This window comes from Heptranchias perlo, chromosome 4, assembly GCF_035084215.1.
Source record: "Heptranchias perlo isolate sHepPer1 chromosome 4, sHepPer1.hap1, whole genome shotgun sequence".
NCBI classification, from domain to species: Eukaryota; Metazoa; Chordata; class Chondrichthyes; order Hexanchiformes; family Hexanchidae; genus Heptranchias; species Heptranchias perlo.
Genome location: NC_090328.1, coordinates 43,989,992 through 44,016,715, shown reverse-complemented (window position 1 = coordinate 44,016,715; position 26,724 = coordinate 43,989,992). Strand labels below are relative to the sequence as shown.

Below are 26,724 nucleotides of genomic sequence, written 5' to 3'. Positions count from 1 at the left end.
TTGCAATACAATGTTGTAACTGCAGTCATGATCATACCACTCGTGTTTTGAAATTGTAATTGCATTGTTTGCATGTGACATCACCATAGCACACTGTTCCTCTGGGCTTCTTTCCTCCCTGAAAAGATTAGGATCCTTCTTTAAGTCCTACGTAAGTTTAATACAAAGTACAGAAACCGTATTCATTTTTATTAAGGATTTAATGCTTTTACTTTCCACTTGCCTGCTTGCTTTCCCAGTAAGTGCTCAGCGTTTTCACCAATGGCTGGTGTCAATCTTACTTATCCTTTCATCCATAAGAAGGGAGATGACAGGTTTGAAGTAGGTGTTAATTCATTGTAATGTGCTGCGTTCCTTTACTTACTGGCTGTAGCTTGTTAATTGTTTCAGTGGAATTTTTGTGTAACTAATGAGTAACTAAATTGCACTTTTCTGCACAATGCTAACATTTACAATAGCACATGTAAGGTATTGGTTTAATCAGAGGCCCCATCTGCCCTCTGAGGTGGACGTAAAAGATTCCATGGGACTATTTGAAGAAGAGCAGGGGAGTTCTATGCTATCCTGGTGAACATTTATCCCTCAACCAGATGATCTGGTTATTTACATGGAATTACATATAATTACATAGAATGCACAGCACAGAAACTAGCCGTTCGGCCAATAAGTCCATGCCGGTGTTTATGTTCCACATCAGCCTCCTCCCTCCCTACTTCATCTAACCCTATCAGCATATCCTTCTATTCCTCTCTCCCTCATGTGTTTATCAAGCTTCCCCTTAAATGCATCTATGCTAGTCGCCTCAACTACTCCTTGTGATAGTGAGTTCCACATTCTAAACACTCCCTGGGTAAAGAAATTTCTCCTGGATTCCCTATTGAATTTATTAGTGACAATCTTATATTTAAGGCCTGTAGTTCTGGTCTCCCTTGCAAGTGGGAACATCTTCTCTATGTTCCCCCTATCAAATCCTTTCATAATCATAAAGACCTCTATCAGGTCAACCCTTACCCTTCTCTTTTCTAGAGAAAAAAGCACCAGCCTGCTCGATCTTTCCTATTAGCTATAACCTCTCAGTTCTGGTATCCTCCCAGTAAATCTTTTCTGCATCTTCTCCAGTGCCCCCTATATCCTTTTCATAATATGGAAACCAGAACTGTTCACAGTGCTCCAAGTGTGGTTTAACCAAGATTCTGTACAAGTTTAACATAACTTCCCTGCTTTTCAATTCTGCCCCTCTAGAAATGAACCCTAGTGCTTGGTTTGCTTTTTTTATTGCCTTATTAACCTGCATTGCTACTTTTTGTGTATCTGTACGCCCAGATCCCTCTGCTCCTCTACCCCATTTAGACTCTTTTTATCCAAGCAGTATGTGGCCCCTTATTCTTCCTACCAAAGTGTAATACCTCACATTTACCTATATTGAAATTAATTTGCCAATTACACGCCCATTCTGCAAGTTCATTAACATTTTCCTGTATTTTGTCGCAGTCCTCCTCGGTATTAACTATACCCCCCCAATTTGGTGTCGTCTGCAAATTTTGAAATTGTGCTTCTGCTTCCTGAGTCCAAATCATTTATATGAGTGGTGAACAACAGTGGTCCCAGCACCGATCCTTGTGGAACACCATTTCCCACCTTTTGACAGTCTGAGTAACTACCTTTAACCCCTACTCTCTGTTTTCTGTTTTGTAGCCAGCTTGCTATCCATTTTGCTACTTGTCCCCTGACTCCACATACTCTGACCTTAGCCATAAGTCCACTATGTGGTACCTTATCGAAGGCCTTTCGTTGCTGTTTGTGGGATCTTGTTGTGTGCAAATTGGCTGCTGCATTTCCTACATTACAACAATAACTACACTTAAAAAGTACTTCATTGAATGTGAAGCGCTTTTGGACATACTGGGGTCATGAAAGATGCTATTTAAATGCATGTTCTTTCTTCTTTGTTTAGTCCAGGATCTGAATGACAACTGACTTGCTGCCTGATACATTCGATTATAAGACTACTGCAAAATAATTGTACATCAGAATAACTATTAATGGTGTGTTATTAATACATGGATCACTGTAACTGATAAATTTTTACTCTTAATTGCTGGGAATGTAAAAAGAGTTCCAAAGTCCCAAATTAATCCCCCACAGTTGACACTATGGGAAGGATTTTCAACTGCCGGCCATCCATTTCTCACCTGAAGAACAAGAGACAGGCAGTAGAAAATCTGGTGAGCACCTTGGGCATCCATTTGTCAGGCAGACCGTTAACAGGTGTTTAGATATGCAAATTGGGGTCCTACACCAACAGACCCTACCTACCAGTTGGCTCCATGCAGAGAACGGCTTCGTTTCCACTGTCCAAAACAGTGAGCCGCACTGGAGCGCCCATTTGGCACACACAGCTCACTGGTAAAATTCAAATGAGGCCCGAACCTAAAAATGGTTTGGTCCTCCTGACTGTGCCCTTGGGCAGGCACAGCAGGTGCACTGCTGATTTTGCACCTGTTTTTGGGTGGAAATTGAAAATCTCCTCCCCCCTTCACCATATGATCATTGCCCTTCTCTTAGATTCTACAAGACCTGAAGTTTTGCATTTAGTTCACACTTTGAGTAGATTGAGGTGTGCTTTCTGATCAAGCTGATAGATGCCATTTAATGGATTTCTGTCTATTTTTCTCTTGGTGGAGGTATGTAGCCATACAGCATTTTAAACTGATTTTCTCCTAATCCTGCTTAGGATTCATCACTGGCCCTTGCACCAATTGTGACCAAAGTAGTTTGGCAACCTCCTCATGGGCCTCTATCAATTCAGGCATTCAGCCAGCTGCCAAGAGGCTTGTGGGTGTTTGCCTTGCAACCTTTACAGGTTGTGTGGAATACTTTATCCATCCTATTTCAAACTGAATTTGAATGCCTAGTTTTTTTTAGTTGTCCCATATCTTTCTAATTTTCTGGTTTGGTTGACCTGGTTCTTAACTCCAAGTATTGAAACATTTCTGCTCTTTATGGCTGTGATGACAGATATCTACTCTGGCTTCTGATCTGTCATACAACAATTACTGGATTTACAAATTACAGTTTAATAATACAATTCACTTCTTAAATTCCACCACTTTATTGCTTTGCCTCAATCTGGCCATGGTTTCAGTTTCACAATACACGTACCAGAGCTGCATGTTTCAGCGCAAAACGAAAAGAACAGCAAATCTCCATTTTTGTCAGACAATGTCAATATACAGTATGACTTTTATTCACAGCAGATGTTGAAGATGAAACATGGAAAGGCATACAACATAACCAGATTTAAATAATAACAATCCTTTCCTGTTTACTGAGCAGTAATTATTTTGTCACTTAGCGCAGAACTTATACAAATAAAGTTATCAAGACACACATGTCAAGTCTCACGCATTCAGTACAAGTCTCACACATTTCAATAAAGTCTCACGCTCTTGCACTTGCAAACCAAACTAATATGCTATTTATGTATCATTGGTAATTGAACATAAGGGGTAATTTTACAAATTTGCACTCCCAGCTTAAAGCCTCACTTGTCGGAAGCGCATATCGGAAATTTAGGCGGAAACGCCCCAATATTTTCCAACCATTAAAATCAATAGAGGGAAAATTATGTGAGTGCACAATTTTGTTGATTGATGAGGCTATGCGCTGGGAGTGCAAATTTGTAAAGTTACCACTATAATGGCATACTTAAAGCAAGCCTGTACTTATTCAAGATGGATAGGCAGGGACTGCAGCTGAGGTATCATTAACAACAATATGGTGCTGGCTGGGTCCCAGGACAGCCCGGTCACAACATGGTCAATACTGAGCCTGGCCCAGATAGACCATACAACAAAAGTGCACTACCCCCAGTCAGAAAATTAAACCAAGACAAACAAAATTGTGCCTTGGAGGCCTGCAAAACTCACCCTCCCACATTTGGTAAAAAACTGAATAATAATATATATAACCTGTTAAATCGTCAATTTGGGTTGTATTGCTAAGTTGCATTATTGCTAATTGGGACAGACTCGATGGACCAGCTGGTCTTTTTCTACCTGTCTTTTTCATATGTTTGAAAGGGGTGAATAAAGATAAAAAATGAAAGTAGCAGGTTACTGGTTCAGGAAAATCTTATGACTTCCAGCAACACCATGCAGGAAAATCTTATCCCTGTTAAGAAGTAATGGATGGATCCCAGTCTCACACTGCACCTGTTGAAACAGATTCTATAGGAGTACGGTGTTGCTCTTTAAACCAGTGGCACTCATAATATGCAGGCTATCTGCAGTTCACCTCCTCCTCACCCATGGCCTTTGATGCACCTGCTGCTCCATGTGCCTTTTGGTCTTTATTCACAGCTGTGGGAAGCTGTGGGATGTCGCCAGAGTTGAGATTCGGTGCTATTCCCACTCATATACTCCAGTGAAAACAGAAGAATGAAGTTGGGAGGCAGGACTATCCCAGCAGCCAATAGCACAAATGAAATGGGCATTTGGCAACTCCACACTTCATGACGATTGAAATTACGATTAAGTTACAACCTCTCTGTGTGAGGAACTGTGGGTGTGATTACTCCGTGGTGTGACATGTTGAAGCTTTTCACAGAATGTCCTTCAAGCAAATCATTGCTTGGGACTGTAGCCCATACAAAAAGTGAATGAATAACTGCTGTAAACTGTACTCTGAATGTACTTGTATTAATTTGCTACATTGAACATCAGTTTACTGAATGCCTTTGCAATTTGAAGAATCCAGCTTTCAAAGCTGCAGGACACCATATATTGTGGTCATTTCCTTGTTAGGTTTAGAAGTATAATTCATTTTAGCTTGATAAATGAACTGGTGCAAGTAGCAGCTAGTAACACCTAAGCAATTTCAGCTACTTTTATAGCAAAGCCAGATGAATAGCATTCTGGCAACAGATTCCACAGCAACTACAAGGACAGGCATTAACCTTGGAAGGCCTACTGGAGCATTTATGCACCACATCACTAAAATGACAAGCCAAGCATATTTTAAAGGTATTTAGAGAGTGCCATCAATCCAAAAGAGTCCATTGAAACCCATTCTTTATCAAAGTCTTTATAACACTTTTACATCAAATTCATTATATCACTTTTAGAAAGTACAATTTATGTTAACAAGTGAAAATATATCTTACTGCAGTTCACAGAGGCGCTATAGAGCATAATAGTAACATTAAAAATGACTAAAAGCAAAGTCAATTTAAAATAAAACTGCCTAATTTTATTTTTGTTCTGAAGCTGATTTATACAGAGACCATTTTGGTTCCTACAAATCTGTCCAGCTGAATCAAACCGATATTTATATTTATGTCCTTGGATAAATAGTTTGAACATGATTGTCAAAAATGCAGTCATCTGACACCATACACTCATTCTCTGCAATAAAATGGAAAGCAGTTTCATTTATGGCAGTCTGTGGTCTGAATGTTCAGTGCGACTAGCTATAATGCAGCTAAGTACAAGATGTTAGTTGCAGGGTTGCATTCTATTGAGAATGTCAGTCTAACAACCTGCAGGCAACAATCTTTTCAGGGGGGAGGTGGTTGGGGTTTTTCTTGCTGGAGATGATTATTACTTGACAATATGTGAGACGAATGTCACCTGCCACTTGTCAGCCCAAACCAAGATGTTGTCCAAGTCCTGCTTAGGTTGGTATAGACTACTTCATTATTGGAGGAGCTGCGAATGGAGCTACACATTGTGCAATCATCAGCAAACTTATGACTTTATGACGGGGTGCAGATCATTGATCAAGCAGCTGAAGATGTTTGGGCTGATGATACTGCTCTGAGGAACTCCTACAACGATGTCCTGAAGCTGCGATAACTGGCCTCTGTAAACTCCGACCATATTCCTGTGTGTCAAGTATGACTCTAGCCACCCGAGTCTTTTTCTTTTGACCCCTAGCCCTCAGTTTTGATAGGGCTCTTTGGTGCCATACTCAGTCGAATGCTGCCTTCACGTCAAGGCTAGCTCGTCTCACCTCTCATCTGGCATTCGTCTTTGGCATCCATGCCTGGATCCAAGCTACAATGAGGCCCAGAGCTGAGTGGTTTTGGCGGTACTCGAACTGAACATCATTGAGCAGTTTATCGGTGAGTAGATGCTGCCCAGTGGTTTAAATTTATCCTGTTTTGTGGATAAATCATACCTTGGAAATTTTCCACATTGTTGGATAGATGCCAGTGGCATAGCTGCATCAGAGCAGCTTGTGTAGAAGGGAGGCTAGCTTTGGTGCACATGTCTTCAGGACTACTGCTGAGATATTGTCAGGGCCATAGCCTTTACTGTGTCTAGTCCACTCAGCTGCTTCTTAATGTCGCACAGAATGTACCGAATTGGCTGGACACTGGTATCTATGATGGTGAAGATCTTCCCAGAAGAGCGAGTAGGATCATTCACTCGACACTGTTGGCTAAAGATACTTGAAAACACATCAGCCATGTCTCTTGCACTTGTGTTGTTCTCAACCATGGTTGAGGATGAGGATATTCATTCACCTTGCTCCTCCCAGTAATTGGCTGATTGCCCACCACCATTCTTGACTGGATGTAATAGGGACACAAAGCTTTGCTCTAATTTGTTGGTTGTGGGACTGCTTGGTTTTGTGTGTAGCTGCTTTTGGTGCTTAGTCCTGTGTTGGAATTTCACTAGGTTGGTACTTCATTTTAAGGTATGCCTGATGCTGCTCTGGGATTCCCATTCTACACAGCCCTCATGGAGGACCAGTACCTGATGAGGCTCAGAGCGAACAGGGATGTTGTGACACAGATGACCCACACAAATAGTCAATTATCTGCACTGCATTACCAGCGGCAATGAATGGCACCACTGGTCTTAACTTTTATGCAACAGAGCCCTTTCAAGCAACCACAGGGAACATCACAGGAATCAGTCACTACGCCATCTCTTGCAGCAATAAAGAGGTAGCTGAAGCCCTGTTTCACTACACACCACCTTCGTACTCTTCAGCAGGGGCCACCACCAGCAGAAGAGGCAACAATAGTTTTATGAAATTACTCACTTCTTCAATGCACAGGGCATCTCATTGATTGTACACAAGTAGACACTAACACTTATCACCAATCTTGTGGTATACTTAGGTAGGAAGGGATATTATTCCATGAGCATTCGGATGGCATACAAATACCACCAGAAACAATACACATCAATACATGCTTCCTGGGGATTGTTTATAATGCCTTCATTCTCAGGCAATCAAATGTCACACAGCTCTTTGATGGAGGATTGGTCCCTCAGAGATATGAGCTACACAGGGCAATCATGGCTGATGACACTTCTCATCAGATACAATGTTGCTATGTGTGAACCAGGACCCTCACTGAGAAAACATTTGGGGTGTTCAAGCAACACTTCAGATGCTTTGAGCAGTAGGGGAGGTGTAGGATGCCATGCAATATACTTCAACAAAGTGGGTAAAATTTCAATATGATCGATAATATTGCCATGAATATAAACCTCACCACAGGATAGGATGAAGAGCGGCAGGTGTGTCTGACCAGAGCAAAAAAAGACAGTTGTGGGAGACACACTGGCTGGAGTTTCTAGTGAGCTTAGCACTACTGGAAATTTATATTGGACACATTTACAATTTGGACTTGCTGTTTGTCTTAACTGTTTAGTTTTGCCTCAGAAATGCCTGCGTTCACTTAGGCCTTTTTGTCAAAATGAATCACAATTTCTGCAGAATAAAAGAATGACAGACTACAATATATATTAAAAATGATATAATTTTATTTGGTAAGTGAGTGCGTGTGGTGCTACAGTAGAGAGCGTTAGAGTGCATGCATTGTGAGTCTTCCTGGTTTTATTTGTGATTAGTGAACTTCAATGTTCATGTGCCCTACTCCTAAGTACAACTCTGGGTGAGGGAGCAACAGTGGTGGTTGAATGCCAATTGGCAAGCTGCCTCAGATTCAGAAGGCTGGCTACCTGCATCTGGGACTAACTCTGAAGTATCTGCAACAGTGCCAAGAGTGCCCTGCACAGTAGTCATTTGAGGATCATTGCATTCTGAAGCTGCTTGCACATCTGGAGGCTATCTGCTCACAAGGCTCCATGATTTGTTTGAGTCTAGAATACTCGGCCTCTATCAGGCCTTTGAATCCCTTCTTGAATGTAAGCATTGTTCAGAAAAGTCAAAGCTGGTCTTGGCTACATCTTGGATCTACGACCTCAAAGGATCTACAGTAGCAGTAGGAGTATTTGTGAGAAATGCTCCAACTGCTGCATCTATGGTTTACAGAACTGAAGCTTCCACTAATGTTTCTCCCTACTCAATGGTAGATTGCAGTGCAGCCAAGTATTTGTCCATCCTTTACATTGTTGTGGATATGAAGCCAAGTGCCCTATCAACATGGTTCACGTGTTCTAACAAGCCAACCAAGTGTATTCCAAAGCAACTCAATTGTAGCATTTAAAACATGGAACTTCCACTTTGCACCTGCTGTCCTCCTAACAACTATCTCCTCTGCTTCTCCTTCATCACCAGTGACCTATGGATCACCCTGGACTACCTTTCGCATTTCACTAAATAATGATTTTGAAGTGTGACTATCTGGGCTGCAGATTGATTTAAGTATGGTTGATGATTCTAAGTGCTCCTTTTAAGCTGCTTTCTCTAAACTCTGTGCAGGGTGCAGATGGAACATTATTATTAATCCTTCAGCCCCTTATTAAGGTAGAGTAATATGCTTGCTTTACATTGATGCTCTTTTTCAAGTCATAAAATCTGTTGCACATTTGATCTCAAGCCCTTGCAGTGGTCAACCTTGAATTGACCTGGTCAGTGATGTATTGTACTGCCAGGCTCTTTGAGTATGGTATAGGTTTGTGATATATCCCCAATAAGGAACTGAAAACTTTATTATGCTTTCCAAAGATGCTGTCAAGATAACATGGGCTTTACCACTTCTTCGCTACTCCATATTTACTCCATAGTCAGCTAGAGCCCATAGCTTTGCAGACAAAATAGTTACTGTTTATATCAATTTAGTGGCAATTTAGATACTTGTAAAGTATGAAAGGAGCATTTGGAAGCAAATCAAGCACACCCACTATTGTGATTTGGATTCGATATTTTCGACAGTATAAGGGTTAATCACCTTTTATCTGTGAAAAGAACAAAATATATCTCTAAAATGGTACTTTGGTGCAAATATTCCTTGACTGCCAATGCTAGTTTAAAGGCCATCTGTGATTTTAGGAATTGATGGCTTGAAAGCTAGAAAGATTAAAGAGGGAGGGGATTGCCATCCATTGTGCACTCTTGAAATTGATTCTGAAGTGTCATGACACTTTATGGAACTATGTTATTATAATCCTAAAGAACAAGAGAGAACATTTTAAAGCAATTCTATATTACAAAAACAGGGCAACAAAGCGGAAGTTACGTAAAATATACTGTTGCATAAGTGAATGTATATGTAGGATCATCTCAGTGCCAGTAACCAAATATTTATATGGTTCTTTTCCTGTTTTGCCACAAACAAAATCAAATGCCACTGCCAGTTATTTTTCTTGCAGTAAATGTGAACACACTCCATCAGTACATTCTCTTTAATATAGACCCCACCTCTTAGCCTCCTAAAAATGTTTCAGTTCTGGCAGATGCTTGTGTAGGCCAGGGTCAGGAGGAGCAGAACAGAGAGTATTACGCAATTAATCAATCAGTCAGCAGCACAGGATAAAGTATAAAAATAGATGTTTAAATCACACAAACACCTAGTCCATCAGACTTGATATTCTGAAGTGAATGAAGATCATCCTTTCATGTTTTGAACATTGAAAGTGTTTTTGTATCAATTTTTATGATTGTGACAAAGTGCATCACAGTAAATTTTTCTTTCAGTTGCCTTGCCAGTTAATTCAAATTTCTTTAAACACAGATCATGGAAATCCAGATTGGTCATAAAATGTCCAGGGGTGATAGGAACATAGGAACAGGAGGAGGCCATTCAGCCCCTCGAGCCTGTTCAATGAGATCCTGGCTGATTTGTACCCCAACTCCATTTACCCGCCTTGGCTCCATATCCCTTGATACCCTTGGCTAGCAAAAATCTATTGATCTCAGATTTAAAATTATTAACTGAGCTAGCATCTACTGCTTTTTGTGGGAGAGAATTCCACGCTTGTACCCCTTTTTGTGAAGACGTGTTTCCTCACTTCTCTCCTGAATGGCTTGGCTCTGATTTTAAGGTTATGTCCCCCTTATCCTAGACCCCTCCTCACCAGCTGAAAAAGTTTCAGGCCTGAGATTTGCCGTTTGTGATGTAAGGACCAGCTGAAAATAATCCTGAAAGACCCGATGAACCAATAGATGCAGGCACCGAGATTGAGACTGGGGGAAAAATAACCTTTTCAGGATATCACAAGTCAATGGAAAGAGAAGGAAAATAGAAAAGGAAGAAAAAAAACTCTATTGAAATTATCCCTTACCCAAATATAGAAAATGAAAAGACTGAATACATTGAAAAATATAAAAAATTGATAATGTGAGTTGTCATGAAAAGTCAGTGTTTTGTTGGGATTATTGCATCTGAACCAAAGACTTAAGCCCTGATTTTAACCCAGTCCGCTTGGCGTGGACCAGGTCGGTGGGTAGTTAAAATGGAGGGGGGTTTGCACCCCACACCATTTTAAATGAGCAGAAAACTTGTTCGGCGCGTGGTGAGTGGGGAGAGGGCAGCTGCCCCAGGCAGGCAGGGGCCTACATGTCATGCAAAAGGCATGACACGATAATGTCATTGATACTGCAACACCATTTAACCTCATTGAAACTGGAGGTCCATCCAGCCTGAAACCCGACAGTAAAACTTTGTGGCATTGGTGCCTCACAGACCCATTGATGCTGTATAAAAGAGGTGCGCAGCTGCAGCACAGTGGGTGAGTGGATCTCCATACCTGCAGCACAGTGCATCAGTGGATCTCCATATCTGCAGCACAGTGGTTCAGTGGATCTCCATTTCTGCAGCACAGTGGGTCAGTGGATCTCCATATCTCCAACACAGTGGGTCAGTGGATCTTTACTCTCTAGCTTGCCAGAAGAATCTCCAGCTTTCAGATGGCTTCTCTCAAACTTTTGGCTTACTTTACCTCAGAAACCCTTCTCCAATCATCATGGATACTATTATTACCACTCTTTTATGGATAGAGGAACAGTTGGAGAAAGAGGAGCAGAAGCAGCCTCAGAACCCTTGGCGAGCAGCACCTCTCAGAAGACACCAGGCATTCGGGAGGGCAGCCTGTTTTCCCACCCATTGTGTACCTTGCCCATCCCAAGTTAAAATCGAGATTTTAGAGACCATAACTAGATTTTCCCCAACTTGATTTTGGGTAGACACTGGGGAAAGGAAGGGAACCCCAAGCTAGAGCTCCCTAGATGACTAAAGATATAGAGATTAAAATGAAATATAAAAAGGAAACTTATGACAAATGTAAGGTTCATAATACAATAGAGAACCAGACTGAATACAGAAAGTACAGAGACGATCTGAAAAAAGAAATAAGAGGGGATAAGAGAGAGTGTGAGAATAGATTAGCGGCTAACATAAAAGGGAACCCAAAAATCATTTATAGACGTATAAATAGTGAAAGGGTAGTCAAAGGAAGGGTGGGGCCGATTAGGGACAAAAAAGGGGATCTTCTTGTGGAGGCAGACGGTATAGCTGAGGCACTAAATGAATACTTCGCATCGGTCTTTACCAGAGAGGAAGATGCTGCCATTGTAGCCGTAAAGGAGGGGGTAGTAGTAATATTGAATAGGATAAAAATAGATGAAGATGACGTACTTAAAAGGTTGTTTAGTACTCAAAGTAGAAAAGTCACATGGTCCAGATGGGATGGTCACTGAGGGAAGTAAAAGTGGAAATTGCAGAGGCTCTGGCCACAATCTTCCAATCCTCCTTAGATATGGGGGCAGTGCAGAGGACTGGAGGATTGTAAATGTTACACCCTTGTTCAAAAAAGGGGAGAGGGATGAACCCGAAAATTACAGGTCAGTCAGCCTAACATTGGTGGGGAAACATTTAGAGACAATAATCCTGGACAAAATTAATTGGCACTTGCAAAAGTATGGGCGAATAAATGAAAGTCAGCATATATTTGTTAAAGGAAAATCATGTTTGACTAACTTGATTGAGTTCTTTGATGAACTAACGGACAGGGTTGATGAGGGTAGTGCAGTTGATGTTGTGTATATGGATTTTCAAAAGGCATTTGATAAAGTGCAGTGTGGATACAAAATTGGCTAAGGGACAGAAAGCAGGGAGTAGTGATGAACGGTTGTTTTTCAGATGGAGGGAAGTATACAGTGGTGTTCCCCAGGGTATTAGGACCACAGCTCTTTTTGACATATATTAATGACTTGGACTTAGGTGTTCAGGGTATAATTTCAAAGTTTGCAGAAGGCACGGAACTCAGAAATGTAGCAAAAAATGTGAGAGATAGTAACTGACTTTGGGAGGCCAGAGACAGATTGGTGAAATGGGCAGACACATGATAGATGAAATTTAATGCAGAGAAGTGTGAAGTGATACATTTTGATAGGAAGAATGAGGAGAGGCAATATAATCTAAATGGTACAATTTTACAGGGAGTGCAGGAACAGAGAAACCTGGGGGTGTATGCACACAAATCTTTGAAGGTGGCAGGACAAGTTGAGAAGGCTGTTAAAAAAGCAAATGGGATCCTGGGCTTCATTAACAGACCAGCAATTTTATTTTAAATTCACAAGCTTTCGGAGGCTTCCTCCTTCCTCAGGTGAACGAAATGAAATCCTCGAAATGAAATCGCATTTATAATTCACAGAACAATGCTTGGTGATTACAGACAGTTTTTTCAACTGCCCGTTGCCAAGGCAATCAGTGTGCAGACAGACAGGTGTTACCTGCAAGGTCTCAGAATATACAAATTACCAAAAAAAAACAACAAACAAAAAAAAACAGAGATAGAGAGGTAGAAACATAGAAAAGACAGCAACTGACCCGTTATATTAAAAACAGATAACATTTGTTCGCTGGTGGGGTAACGTGTAGTGTGGCATGAACCCAAGATCCTGGTTGAGGCCGTCCTCATGGGTGCGGAACTTGGCTATCAATTTCTGCTCGACGATTTTGCGTTGTCGTGTGTCTCGAAGGCCGCCTTGGAGTACGCTTACCCGAAGGTCGGTGGATGAATGTCCATGACTGCTGAAGTGTTCCCCGACTGGGAGGGAACCCATCGTACAGGGAACCCCCAGCTTCTGTCGCGACACTACAGACTTCCTACAAAAACTCAGTACCCACGGACCAGTTGAACCAGGAACACTTCTCACCACGATGGACGTCTCGGCACTATACACCAGTATCCCCCACGATGACGGCATCGCTGCGACAGCATCAATACTCAACACCAACAACAGCCAATCTCCGGACGCCATCCTACAACTCATCCGCTTCATCCTGGATCACAATGTCTTCACCTTCGATAACCAGTTCTTTACCCAAACACACGGAACAGCCATGGGGACCAAATTCGCACCCCAATACGCCAACATTTTCATGCACAAGTTCGAGCAGGACTTCTTCACTGCACAAGACCTCCAACCAACACTATACACCAGATACATCGACGACATTTTCTTTCTATGGACCCACGGCAAGGAATCACTAAAGAGACTACACGATAATATCAACAAGTTCCATCCCACCATCAAGCTCACCATGGACTACTCCTCAGAATCAGTTTCTTTCTTGGACACACGAATCTCCATCAAAGATGGGCACCTCAGCACCTCACTCTACCGCAAGCCCACAGACAACCTCACGATGCTCCACTTTTCCAGCTTCCACCCTAACCACGTCAAAGAGGCCATCCCCTATGGACAGGCCCTGCGAATACACAGGGTCTGCTCAGACAAGGAGGAACGCGATGGACACCTACAGACGCTGAAAGACGCCCTAGTAAGAACGGGATATGACGCTCGACTCATCGATCGACAGTTCCGACAGGCCACAGCAAAAAATCGCATAGACCTCCTCAGGAGACTAACACGGGACGCAACCAACAGAGTACCCTTTGTCGTCCAGTACTTCCCCGGAGCGGAGAAACTACGCCATGTTCTCCGCAGCCTTCAACATGTCATCAATGACGACGAACACCTCGCTATGGCCATCCCCACACCTCCACTACTCGCCTTTAAACAGCCACCCAACCTCAAACAGACCATCGTTCGCAGCAAATTACCTAGCTTTCAAGAGAACAGCGTCCACGACACCACACAACCCTGCCACGGTAACCTCTGCAAGACATGCCAGATCATCGACACAGATACCACCATCACACGAGAGGACACCACCCACCAGGTGCATGGTTCATACTCCTGTGACTCGGCCAACGTTGTCTACCTCATACGTTGCAGGAAAGGATGCCCCAGAGCATGGTACATTGGCGAGACCATGCAGACGCTGCGACAACGGATGAACGGACACTGCGCAACAATCGCCAAACAGGAGGGTTCCCTCCCAGTCGGGGAACACTTCAGCAGTCATGGACATTCATCCACCGACCTTCGGGTAAGCGTACTCCAAGGCGGCCTTCGAGACACACGACAACGCAAAATCGTCGAGCAGAAATTGATAGCCAAGTTCTGCACCCATGAGGACGGCCTCAACCGGGATCTTGGGTTCATGTCACGCTACACGTTACCCCACCAGCGAACAAATGTTATCTGTTTTTAATATAACGGGTCAGTTGCTGTCTTTTCTATGTTTCTACCTCTCTCTCCCTGTTTTTTTTTGTTTGTTGTTTTTTTTTGGTGATTTGTATATTCTGAGACCTGGCAGGTAACACCTGTCTGTCTGCACACTGATTGCCTTGGCAACGGGCAGTTGAAAAAACTGTCTGTAATCACCAAGCATTGTTCTGTGAATTATAAATGCGACTTCATTTCGAGGATTTCATTTCGTTCACCTGAGGAAGGAGGAAGCCTCCGAAAGCTTGTGAATTTAAAATAAAATTGCTGGACTATAACTTGGTGTTGTAAAATTGTTTACAATTGTCAACCCCAGTCCATCACCGGCATCTCCACTTCATTAATAGAGGCATAGAGTACAAAAGCAAGGAAGTTACGCTAAACCTTTATAAAACACTGGTTAGGCCTCATCTGGAGTACTATGTTCAATTCTGTGCACCACACTTTAGGAGGGATGTCAAGGTCTTTGAGAGGGTGCAGAAGAGATTTACTACAATGGTATCAGGGAGGAGGGGTTTCAGTTACGTGGTGAGACTGGAGAATCTGGGGTTGTTCTCCTTAGAGCAGAGAAGGTTAAGAGGAGACTTGATAGAGGTGTTCAAAATTATGAACGGTTTTAATAGAGTAAATAAGGAGAAATTGTTTCCAGTGGCAGAAGGGTCGGTAACCAGACGGCACAGATTTAAAGTGATTGACAAAAGAACCAGAGGTGATAAGAGGAAACATTTTTTTACACAGCAAGTTGTTATGATCTGGAATGCACGACTGAAAGGGTGGTGGAAGCAGATTCAATAATAACTTTCAAAAAACAATTGGATAAATACTTGAAGGGAAAAAAAATTACAGGGCTATGGGAAAAGAGCAGGGGAGTGGAACTAATTGGATAGCTCTTTCAAAGAGCTGGCACAGGCACATTGGGCAGAATGGCCTCCTGTGCTGTACCATACTCTAATACTACTATGATACATATGCTATAATAAAAAGGTCATAATGTTTATTTTAAATCTAGCTTATATTTGCAATTATAAGAAATATTATACAGGTGAAATTCAAGCAGTAAGTATATTAAATGTGGTGTTGAATGGACCTCTTCGGAGAAACAATCAATAGATCAGCATTTGTAACACAGAGAGCTGCAATTTCTAGTATTGTGTGTGCAGACTTCAGAACTACTTTTAAAAGGAAGTTACCTTTGTTGCCATAAGCTTCAGAGAGCAGGTTTCCATAGAAATGAATGGAGGAATTTAATTTCTTAGAAACAAGGAATGTGTATCAAGCAGATTCTACCATGCAAAGTATCTTTGTAGTATATATTTGGAAACTATGACATTCTCCTATACCATTCAGTTAAATAGATCTCAGTATTACTGCTTGTCAAACCATGTGATGACATTGTACGGAGGATGCAATCTGTCATTGTCTTCTATGACACTCCTCCAGTGTAAATCAAGGAACAGAAAACAGTAAACAGCAAAAATTCCTTATATTTTCAAATAAATTTAGGAGAGTTAACAAGCTATGGATCATATTCCACAGCAGTTATGTGTATTAAGATGAAATGGCATTGACAAACTATTCAAGCTTCACTCGCCCAGTTTATGACATCATCTTAACCCCTTTATGTGCAATTGCTTCGAGGCACACTGCAGAATGTGTGCTCTTTTATATGAGATAAAAAAGGAAAATCACTAACAGTCAGTATCTGAAAGAGAACGTAGGGTTAACATTCTGATGGAGGGTCCTGCCTGATTCGTTAACGCATCTTTCTCTTCAGATGGTGATCGACTTACTGTGCAATAGCTGTTTTATACATTTCGCTTTTCACCTAATGGCTAATGGCAACGAGGTTACAGAATATTGCTGAAAGCCCCAAGAGAAAATCAGATCTGATGATCTTAACGAGAAAGCAATATACAAAGAAGAACATTACTGAACCGAGTTACTCTTGAAAACCAAATCCTCCGTTTGTAAATTTAGATACAATGTTTTACAGGAGAAATATATGAACCAGCGTCTTTCAAATATCACTGCCGCATACATGTGTTACCATCAATAGTAATTTGCCAAAGTTTGCATAGGACACGGTGGTTTACTGTGTTGGTAAATATTAATTTCTCTGTGGGTTAGTAACTTATTCTAACCTATCAATTATTTTAGTAGTTACTGCAATAAACATTAAGATCATTGGCTCTTAATTGTCACTGTAATTTAATGTAACATTAATTAAACCTTAATGTATTCACAGCTGTGATATTTATTCAGATTTTGTTGTGGACTTGTCATGTACAATATACATTTGATGATGATGAAGACTTAGGACCTCATTTCAAAAGTTTCGCCCCATACCAGTAGATTTTGTTCCTTTTTTTTGATGCAAAATATATTTATAAATTTCCTTTGTTATATTTTTTTGCTAATGTAATGTGTTTGTGGTTTCTGAAAAACACAACTTGGGAGGGAGTTGGGAGGTAGAGTAAGATAGAGCCAATCCGGCACAGCAGCTTGCACTGGTTGCATTACGCTGCATTGAAGGTAGTGTAAACCCAACATAAATGGTATAAAATGCATGAAAAAGGAACACTTTTACTTCAAGAAAAACTGTCAATGGCGTATATTTATGGGTATAGACCAGTATATGAGAAAGGACATTTTCATCGCAGATGGACATTATTTCCAGATGTGGAGTGGGAGTGAAGACTATCAATCACATCCATTTTATACAATGACGCAGTAAACATAGCTGTATAACAAATCTTTGCAGTATTTCAAGTACAGAAGAAAGTCTATTTGGTAATGAGTCTAATCAGCATATGCAAATTCCCAATGGAGTGTCCCAATTTACAGGCATCAATTGTATACAAGATTTAATTTGGAATATTTAATTCATTCTTCTTCCTTTTAGCTGAATAAATATAGCTTCCATATTTCATAAATATAAAAGACATGGGTTTTTGACTTCAGGGGAAAAGCTATTCACAGACTAACCTACTTTACATACGTAAATTAGATCTAATTGTCCTAATTTGCTTCCTATGTTATCCCTATTAGCACAATGAATATGCCACCCAAGTTCCATAAAGATAGGAGAGACATTTGTTGAGCTATTAACTCAAGTGGAAATCTTTACACCAATGTTAATGGTAGTGATGGCATCATTTTCCCACTTTCTCCCCTGCCGCATAGCTAAAGTAATAATAATAACGTAACCTCACAGAAAATGTTCAAATGCTGAGCACTTTTTCTTTGCAATTAATTTTGAATGTCACTTTTTGGGTAGATGTACATTTTGGGCAGCACTTTATTAGAATGGTGTATGTGTTGCACTGAGATTTTGGGAAAATGCATTTCAGGCAACTTGTGACACTAGCTCTGTACTTTGACACAATTTTTAAATTCATCCTGATTGGTCAGTGGTGCCGAGTCAATTTTAATAGAGCATAAAGGACAACTCCCAATGAGGAGTTATGGTCGATACATTTAAATGTAGACCCTAGATATTGTGCCCATTGCAGTCTATACTTAACCCCCAAAACATTATCCTAAATAGTGTTCTGTCTCCCTGTATCTTCACTGTATTGCAATGAATACTCACTGTCCCAGGATCTACTCTAGGTCATTCTTTCCCAACATCTCAAAATTGTGAAACTCTTTACTTCCCTCAGTTTTCCCTTCTCTTATAACCTACAGTTTTTTTGAACCAATTTAGGTACCACCTAAGTGCAACTTCCTAGTTTACTTAGTCTTCTCTCCAACTCTCTTCAGCCTTGATGGTGTCCTGAACTATGAGCATATCCTTTCACCTAGGTTTCTCAATTTGTTCAATAGCACCTGGAAAACATCTATGTTCACTCTCTAAATTTTATGAATATAAATAATTATGTTTCCTACTGGGAATCGGTGGAAAAATACATCAATAGGTTCTGGTTAGCATTTCAGGAGTTAATTGGTTAAAGCCAGAAGATTTGAGATAATATTTTATGTGCATACTGAATTCTATTAGTTTTATTATGAACACTAATGAGTGCACATGCTAGTTTTGCTAGATGGAGAGAAAACAAAACTTCAAAAGTGATTTGATTTGTTATTCATGAACAATAATTGAATAATTAATTGATATAATTGCAACATTTCCCAAAAATACATGGCTACAACAATTCATCCAACTTGTGCTGGTCTTCTTTGACCACTGGCATGCAAAACTAATAGGTATATATTTATATATATATAGGACAGTATAAGAACATAAGAAAACACTTCACTAAATGAGGTCAAGAAGACATAGCATTTATTATGTAATTTCCAGTGTTATGAGCTGAATTATTTCCCACTACCAACAAACTATATATTCCATTTGGAGCAAATTTAGTGTGGGATAATCATAAAATAAATACATAGTTTTACAATTAAAAATACTTGTGATATCAATACTGCACCCTGCACTGGTAAGGCATACAATTGCCCTGACAATTTCCCAAAATGAACAACAAGTTTCTAATCCAGATGGGCTGTATGGCGGGAGGAAAAATAAAAGAGGGAAAATCAGCCCATTCTGCTCTGTATGTCTCCCAGCGGTTACCAAGCAACACTTGAAGAAAATTACCTGCCTGTTTTGTTGGTGAGAGAGGTTCATGACATGGTGGCAGTGAACTAAAGAGGGAATAAACAACATAATAGAAAAAGTGGCCTTTTTAAAAAGAATATAAAAATATGTATATAAATGTTGCTAACAGTATTTACATTGGGTGACCTGAGGCCATGTGATATCATTAACATTACTTCAGGTTACAAAATAATCAGCAACAACTAAATTTTTGTTTTTTAAGACCACACACATGGTATGAACTGATATTTACAGAGAACTTCTCTTTTCACTTAGGTCACCCAAACTTCGTATGTTATCAGACGGTGAGGTTATCAGGAGCATTTTTATCTCCCACATTATAAACTAACCTTATGATGAAATACAGGGGCCACTTTTATAAAGAATTACAATTGTGTGCAGGATTCTTCAATTTTGTTGTAAGTGTCTCTCACTAAAATTTTGCAACTGCTTTGAGTTGTGATGTTACTGAAAGCTCAAACTGTATTGTTCTGAATCTGGAAACAGTTAGTTCCAAACAGTCACATTTCCTCCCCCATGTTATCTTTTCAGAATTCTCCTCATTATTCCCCACCCCATAAATCACAGATTTGCACTAAAGTGGATAAACTTCTGAAACACCTGCAAGGAGGAATTGATAGAGTGGCAGATGGCAGAAGGATATGAGAAACTGATAGGGATTTAAAGTCTGAAAAAACTGCTGAGAAATGTAACATATTGTAGAAATGTGGATATATTATGCAGTGAAATTCATACATGATGGTTGGATTTTCCTCTGATAATAGATTGTTGTCAGCAGTATATCTACCTACTGATGCTAAGCAATATTTTGCACACTTTATTTTATTTGTTCATGGGATGAGGGCATCGCTGGCAAGGCCAGCATTTATTGCCCATCCCTAATTGCCCTTGAGAAAGTGGTGATGAGCCACTTTCTTGAACCGCTGCAGTCCGTGTGGTGAAGGTTCTCCCACAGTGCTGTTAGGTAGGGAGTTCCAGGATTTTGACCCAGCGACGATGAAGGAACGGTGATATATTTCCAAGTCGGGATGGTGTGTGACTTGGAGGGGAAAGTGCAGGTGGTGTTGTTCCTATGTGCCTGCATGTAATCATATTTAAGTATTGAAATGACAACTCACTGGTGTTCTGCTGGTGTTTGAGCCAGTAACATGGTGACTTACCATCAAAGGAGGAGGGCGGAATGTCTGACTCAACACCAAAATAGGGGCTCCTTTATTGCCCCCTCTCCCTGGAACGTTGTGTCGGGTTATGACTAGAATCATGCTTTAGTGATGTCACAGAAGTACTTGACTTGTACTGAGGTTTCCAGTCCCATATGCTTCCAAATCAGCATTTAGGATCAACAAGGACACTGACCTACACTTAACTTATGAAACTCTTTGCTGATGTGGCTCACAGCTGATGTGAGGTGATAGCAAATGAGTCGCTCTGTGATAAGTTTTCCGCCTCCACGAGGTTGCGCCAATAATATTAAACAACTGATTTCATCTGAATGATAGGAAACATTTTAATTACATTTTTTTTCTATTTAGACAAGGCTAAGTATTTTACTGTGAAAGCATATTTTTTAGACTTATCTCTACTTAAAAAAAATAAGGAACCCTGAATGTTAACAGCAAATTTGGTTGGGCCATTTTGAATTACTTTACAAGTAAATTTTCTAAAATTATTTATACAATTTTTATTAGTTTTTACACTCATCAACTTAGTGTATATTTATGTTGGGGAATTAAATATTGTTCTGTTTTGGGTGCTTAGGGTTAGCATTAAGCACTGCCAAGCCTGGTACTGCAAGCCCAGAGTGCAAAGTGAGTCTTGCTGTATTCTGCTGCAGCATATTACCGTAACCCCAACCTTAGAAGAGCATCTGATACTGCACTTGTGTGATTCTTTTTTTCCCCCAAGTCCTGCACTAGTCATTCCTATGGCTTACTTACTGCCAATTTGTGCTGAAATGTGGGCACTATTGTGCTAGGGACTATGTCCACTAGGAACAGCGTCGTCTGCCCAAACTAATTTCACATAGGATACTCACATCCAGCAGAGAGAATCTGCCATCAGTCTATGCTGGATTCAAACCCAAGTTCCAGGAGGATAGTTAAAGCACTGTGTGCTAACCATTTTTCCCAGTTCCGATCTCTTCAGGTTGACCTGTCACTTTTAATAAAATAATGGCCTCCGTGTACTATAAATTCCTTGCTGTCATGGTGGATTGTGGCCAATCAGCTACTGTCTACTGATGGAGCCACAGCAACAAAGGTGTTTTCTGTACTCTATTTTTTAATTTAATTCAATTAACTTCTTTTAATTAGCTGGTGGTCTAATGAGGAATCCAATCCCCGGCAGTGCAATGCTGGGGTATAAATCTATTTTCCATGTGGTGTTGGTAGGCTAATGGAACAGTGCAGACAATGTGTTTGTGTTCTGCAGTACTGTTAACAGTTTGTTGGATTAGGATTAGAGGTTATAATTTTGGAAATATCCAAATTTCATAGGGTCAGAAAATGAAGTTGGAAAAACCAAGGTGCATGGTCTTACCAATAACTCTGCTCACCTCTTCATGTATTACATTGTAAAGGAGCATTATGGCAGGATACAGCAATACTCTGTGTAACTCTCTTAAAGAGTGAAGCACAATTCATGAGTGATTTCTAAACTAACTATGTGACACTCATTGGCACCTAAGAACAAAAATACTGGAAATGCACAGCAGGTCCAAGCGGTATCTGACAGTAGCTAGAGTTCTAATGAAAGATGATAGTCAAAACATTAACCTAGATTCATCTTTTAGACACTGATTAACCTGCTGTGCATTTCCAGTATTTTCTGTTTTAATTCAGATTTTCAACATTCAAAGTTTTTCTTTTCATCTCTACTCATGAGCATCCTCTTCTTGACATCAAGGGCATGTATTCGGTTCCATTGCTCTGACAGGCTGTATACAGCAGCCTTTCGACTAATAATGATTCTTTGAAATTGTCAATTTGTTGAAGCTAATTACAGTGAGATATTTAAGCAAGTAATTACTTCTGTATCATACTGTTCAGACCTTGAGATATCACCCATACACCCATCCTGAACACTTTTCAGAACCTGGCGAACTTTTAAACTAAAAGCAGCTGCTTTGTCCTGATCTATGCACCACATAAGATCACATACTGAACCTTAATAATGACATTATGATCATTCAGTGTATTGAATGTAGGGAACTCATGGCCAAAAACAGTCTCTGCAATCACAGACATGATAATACATAGGGGAAAAGAAAATAAATTCTACAAATAAGTCCCTGTAAGGGCCCAATGGACAAATGCACCATGTGGGATGTGTAATGGACACAGAGATTCATCTTGTTTTGAATTCTAATATTTGAACACTGTAGCTCTGAAATGTCGCTAAAGGGCTTTGGGAACAGATCTATGGTGGGGTGGAACTGCCCAGGTCCTGGGGTCAGGATTATTAACATATTTTGGGTTTGCACCGGTGCCATTTTTAGTGCAAATTAGCACTTGCTTCTGCTGGAGAGAAAGGAATATCATTCCTACACCTCACTGCAGTGTAAACGGTTTGAAGATCTTAACTTTTTTTAAACCTCTGTAATTTTGAATTTTACTCTTTCCCAATGCCAATTGATTGCTCTGAGATCGATTGCCATAGGGAAATTTGTAAATTTCACTGGCCCCATTTTCAAATCGAATATGGCTTCATGCAAGCACAGATTGTGGTCGGAACAATGAAGGCGGAATTGGCCAGAATTCTGGTGGATGACATCATCCTGCCAGTCTGGCCGCTTTCAGTGATATCCATATAGAAGGGAGGGGGCAGATACGAGAAGCGCCTGCTCCCACTCATGGTGGATTTTTAAAACCTACAAAGACAGAGAAAACACCTGACATAGCCACCCTCCTGTCCAGATTGTACAACTTATGCACCCCCAAAATGGAGGGATTTTGGGAAATGTACTTTCTTGTACAGAATTTTAGCTGGGCCAAAGTTGGCAAATGTAAACTGATTTCAATTAACTGTTTACTGGAAGTGATTTATTCCGTCTTTGTGCGAGTGCGGTTTGAGCACATACACAATTTTATTTAAGAACATTACATATTAATATCAACAGAATTTTTTTCTTGGCCATGCAAACTTTTGACTGATCGACTGGCAATTGAAACTATAGCTAATGAAATTGTGAATCTTTTTGACGGCAGTGTTTATTTAGTTTGTATGTTCCAGATAGGTGTCAGAGAACATGAGCTTGCAGATGCAATCATTATCTTTAATGGCTAAACCATGAAAAAATAAACTCTACAGGATACAAGCCAGGTACTTTGATTTGCAACTCAGTCAGGTGCAGAATGCCCTTCCCAGGACTAATCCTATTATGCCTCATCAAGGTATTAATTGGATTTATAAGGCCTGGACAAGGTGTAAACCGTGAGTCAATCAAATAGTGCCATATTCAAGATGTGCCTTTGTTTCTTTGAGGTTAGTTTGATTGACATCTCTGTGCTTAGAGGCCTCCTTTAGGCAACGAGAAACAGAAGAAGATGATGGCCAGTTCTTTAGTTCACTCAGACTAACTACTGCAAGGTCACTGCGGCAAGACAGAACTCTGTGAACATAAAAGTGTGTGCTAACAAAACAGCTCATGTAAAAGACTCTGAAATTGTATATAAGAATTTCAAAATGATTGATATTGTGTTGCGCTCAGAAGAGTTAAGCCATATATTGCTTTCTTATCCGCTGTCTTATTCTTGCTTCTGTATGAATTTACATAGTAAAGAAAGAACTTGCATTTATTTGCACCCTATCTTGTCCTCATGCTGTCCCAAAGTGCTTCACAACCAATGGGTTGCTTTCGAAGTGCAGTCACTGTTGTTATATTGGTAAACACAATAATCAAGTTTGTACATAGCAAGGTCCCACAAACAGCAGTGAGATAAATAACCTTTAACCTATATTTGGTGGCGTTGACCAAGTCACCAGGAGAACCCTCTGCTCTTCTGATACATCCATCTGAACTGGCAGAAAAAGGCCTCAGTTTAACATCTCGTCCAAAAGATGACACCTCCGACAATGCAGTCCTCCCTCAGTACCACATTGTACTGTCAGTATAGATTATGTGCTGAAGTCTTGGAAGGGAGTTTAGAACCCACAATCTTCTGACTCAGAGGTGAGAGTACTACTAACTGAGCCAAGCTGATACTAGCTGTAGTGCTAGGTGAATAGTTTTGGGAGATGGCCTGAATTATAACTGTGGTTCTGAACCATACAAACCAGGAAGGCCCCATGTTCAATCCTTCGTCTATACTGAATTTATTCTTCTCAGGCAGGGCGCTATTGAGGGCACTGAAATTGGCCTGAATGTCCCCAAACTAAGGAGAGGATCAATGGACCAGGTTCCCCCTTCCAATCACTATTCAATGACCTTTGCTGGATGTACTTGTATATAAATGATGGGCAAGAACAGAACTTGGCTCAGCTGCAATGGCCTGCACTACCGACTTGTCTAGTGGTATCACTATCCAGGCTGAATGCCCACGAGTGAATTACCAGAGCACCATTGTTGCTGGAGAAAGTGTACGCTAATATGAGTTGTTACCTTCAGGAGAGGAGCAGTAAGAAAGGAAAACGGGAAGAAAAAATACACCACAAAACTCATGATTTTTCTATCTCAATAGATGCAGACCATATCAATGGCAGCAACAGCAATTTGCATTTGCATAGCACCTTTAATGCCGCAAAGCGCTTCACAGAGGTGTAAGGAAAACAAATGAATGCTGAACCTAAGAAGGAGATATCAGGAGGAGTGACCAAAAGCTTGATCGAAGAGATAGGTTTTAAGAAGGGCCTTAAAGGAGGAGAGGTAGATAGCAAGATGGACGGGCTTAGGGAGTGAATGCTAGGTGGCAGAAGGTACGGCTGCCGATGGTGGGGTGAAAGGACAGGGGGTATTCACAGGGGGTCAGAATCAGAGGAATGGCGAGTTCGGGGGAAGGGGATTGTACTGCTGGAGGAGATTACAGAGATAGGAAGGGGCAAGGCTAAGGATACATAAACTGATATACTCAGAACGATACCATAACACAGTGTATCACTGACGTATAGGGACATTGGTTTATCATAACCGAATAAGTCAGTGGCTGGAGTCATACCTGGCACAAAGGAAGATGGTAGTGGTTGTTGAAGGCCAATCATCTCAGCCCCAGAACATTGCGGCAGGAGTTCCTCAGGGCAGTGTCCTAGGCCCAACCATCTTCAGCTGCTTCATCAATGACCTTCTCTCCATCATAAGGTCAGAAATAGGGATGTTCGCTGATGATTGCACAGTGTTCAGTTCCATTCGCAATCCCTCAGATAATGAAGCAGTCCATACCCGCATGCAGCAAGACTTGGACAACATCCAGGCTTGGGCTGATAAGTGGCAAGTAACATTCGCGCCGGACAAGTGCCAGGCAATGACCATCTCCAACAAGAGAGAGTCTAAGCACCTCCCCTTGACATTCAACGGCATTACCATCGCCGAATCCCCCACCATCAACATCCTGAGGGTCACCATTGACCAGAATCTCAACTGGGCCAGCCACATAAATACTGTGGCTACAAGAGCAGGTCAGAGGCTAGGTATTCTGCGGCGAGTGACTCACCTCCTGGCTCCCCAAAGCTTTTTCATCATCTACAAGGCACAAGTCAGGGTGTGATGGAATACTCTCCACTTGCCTGGATGAGTGCAGCTCCAACAACACTCAAGAAGCTCGACACCATCCAGGACAAAGCATCCCGCTTGATTGGTACCCCATCCACCACCCTAAACATTCACTCCCTTCAACACCGGCGCAATGTGGCTGCAGTGTGTACCATCCACATGATGCACTGCAGCAACTCGCCAAGGCTTCTTCGACAGCACCTCCCAAATCCGTGACCTCTACCACCTAGAAGGACAAGAACAGCAGGCACATGGGAACAACACCATCCCGACTTGGAAATATATCACCGTTCCTTCATCGTTGCTGGGTCAAAATCCTGGAACTCCCTTCGTAACAGCACTATGGGAGAACCTTCACCACACGGACTGCAGCGGTTCAAGAAGGCGGCTCATCACCACCTTCTCGAGGGCAATTAGGGATGGGCAATAAATGCTGGCCTCGCCAGCGACGCCCACATCCCATGAACGAATAAAAAATAATTCTACTTTTTGTAGATTGAATTCTGCGATTTTTACTGGCGTTTGAGGGATTGCGTTTTATCCATTTTTCTATGGCAATCACAAATTTGTGACCTTACTGGTGTACATGGCAAGCCTGCTACTGTTTTATTGGAGTAGA

General features: G+C 41.1%; 1 long non-coding RNA gene across 5 annotated transcripts in view; it reads left to right on the top strand.

Moving 5' to 3' along the window:
• Positions 1 to 26,724, top strand: part of LOC137320481 (uncharacterized) — a 227,307-nt gene that overhangs the window by 96,720 nt on the left and 103,863 nt on the right. The window lies entirely within an intron of this gene.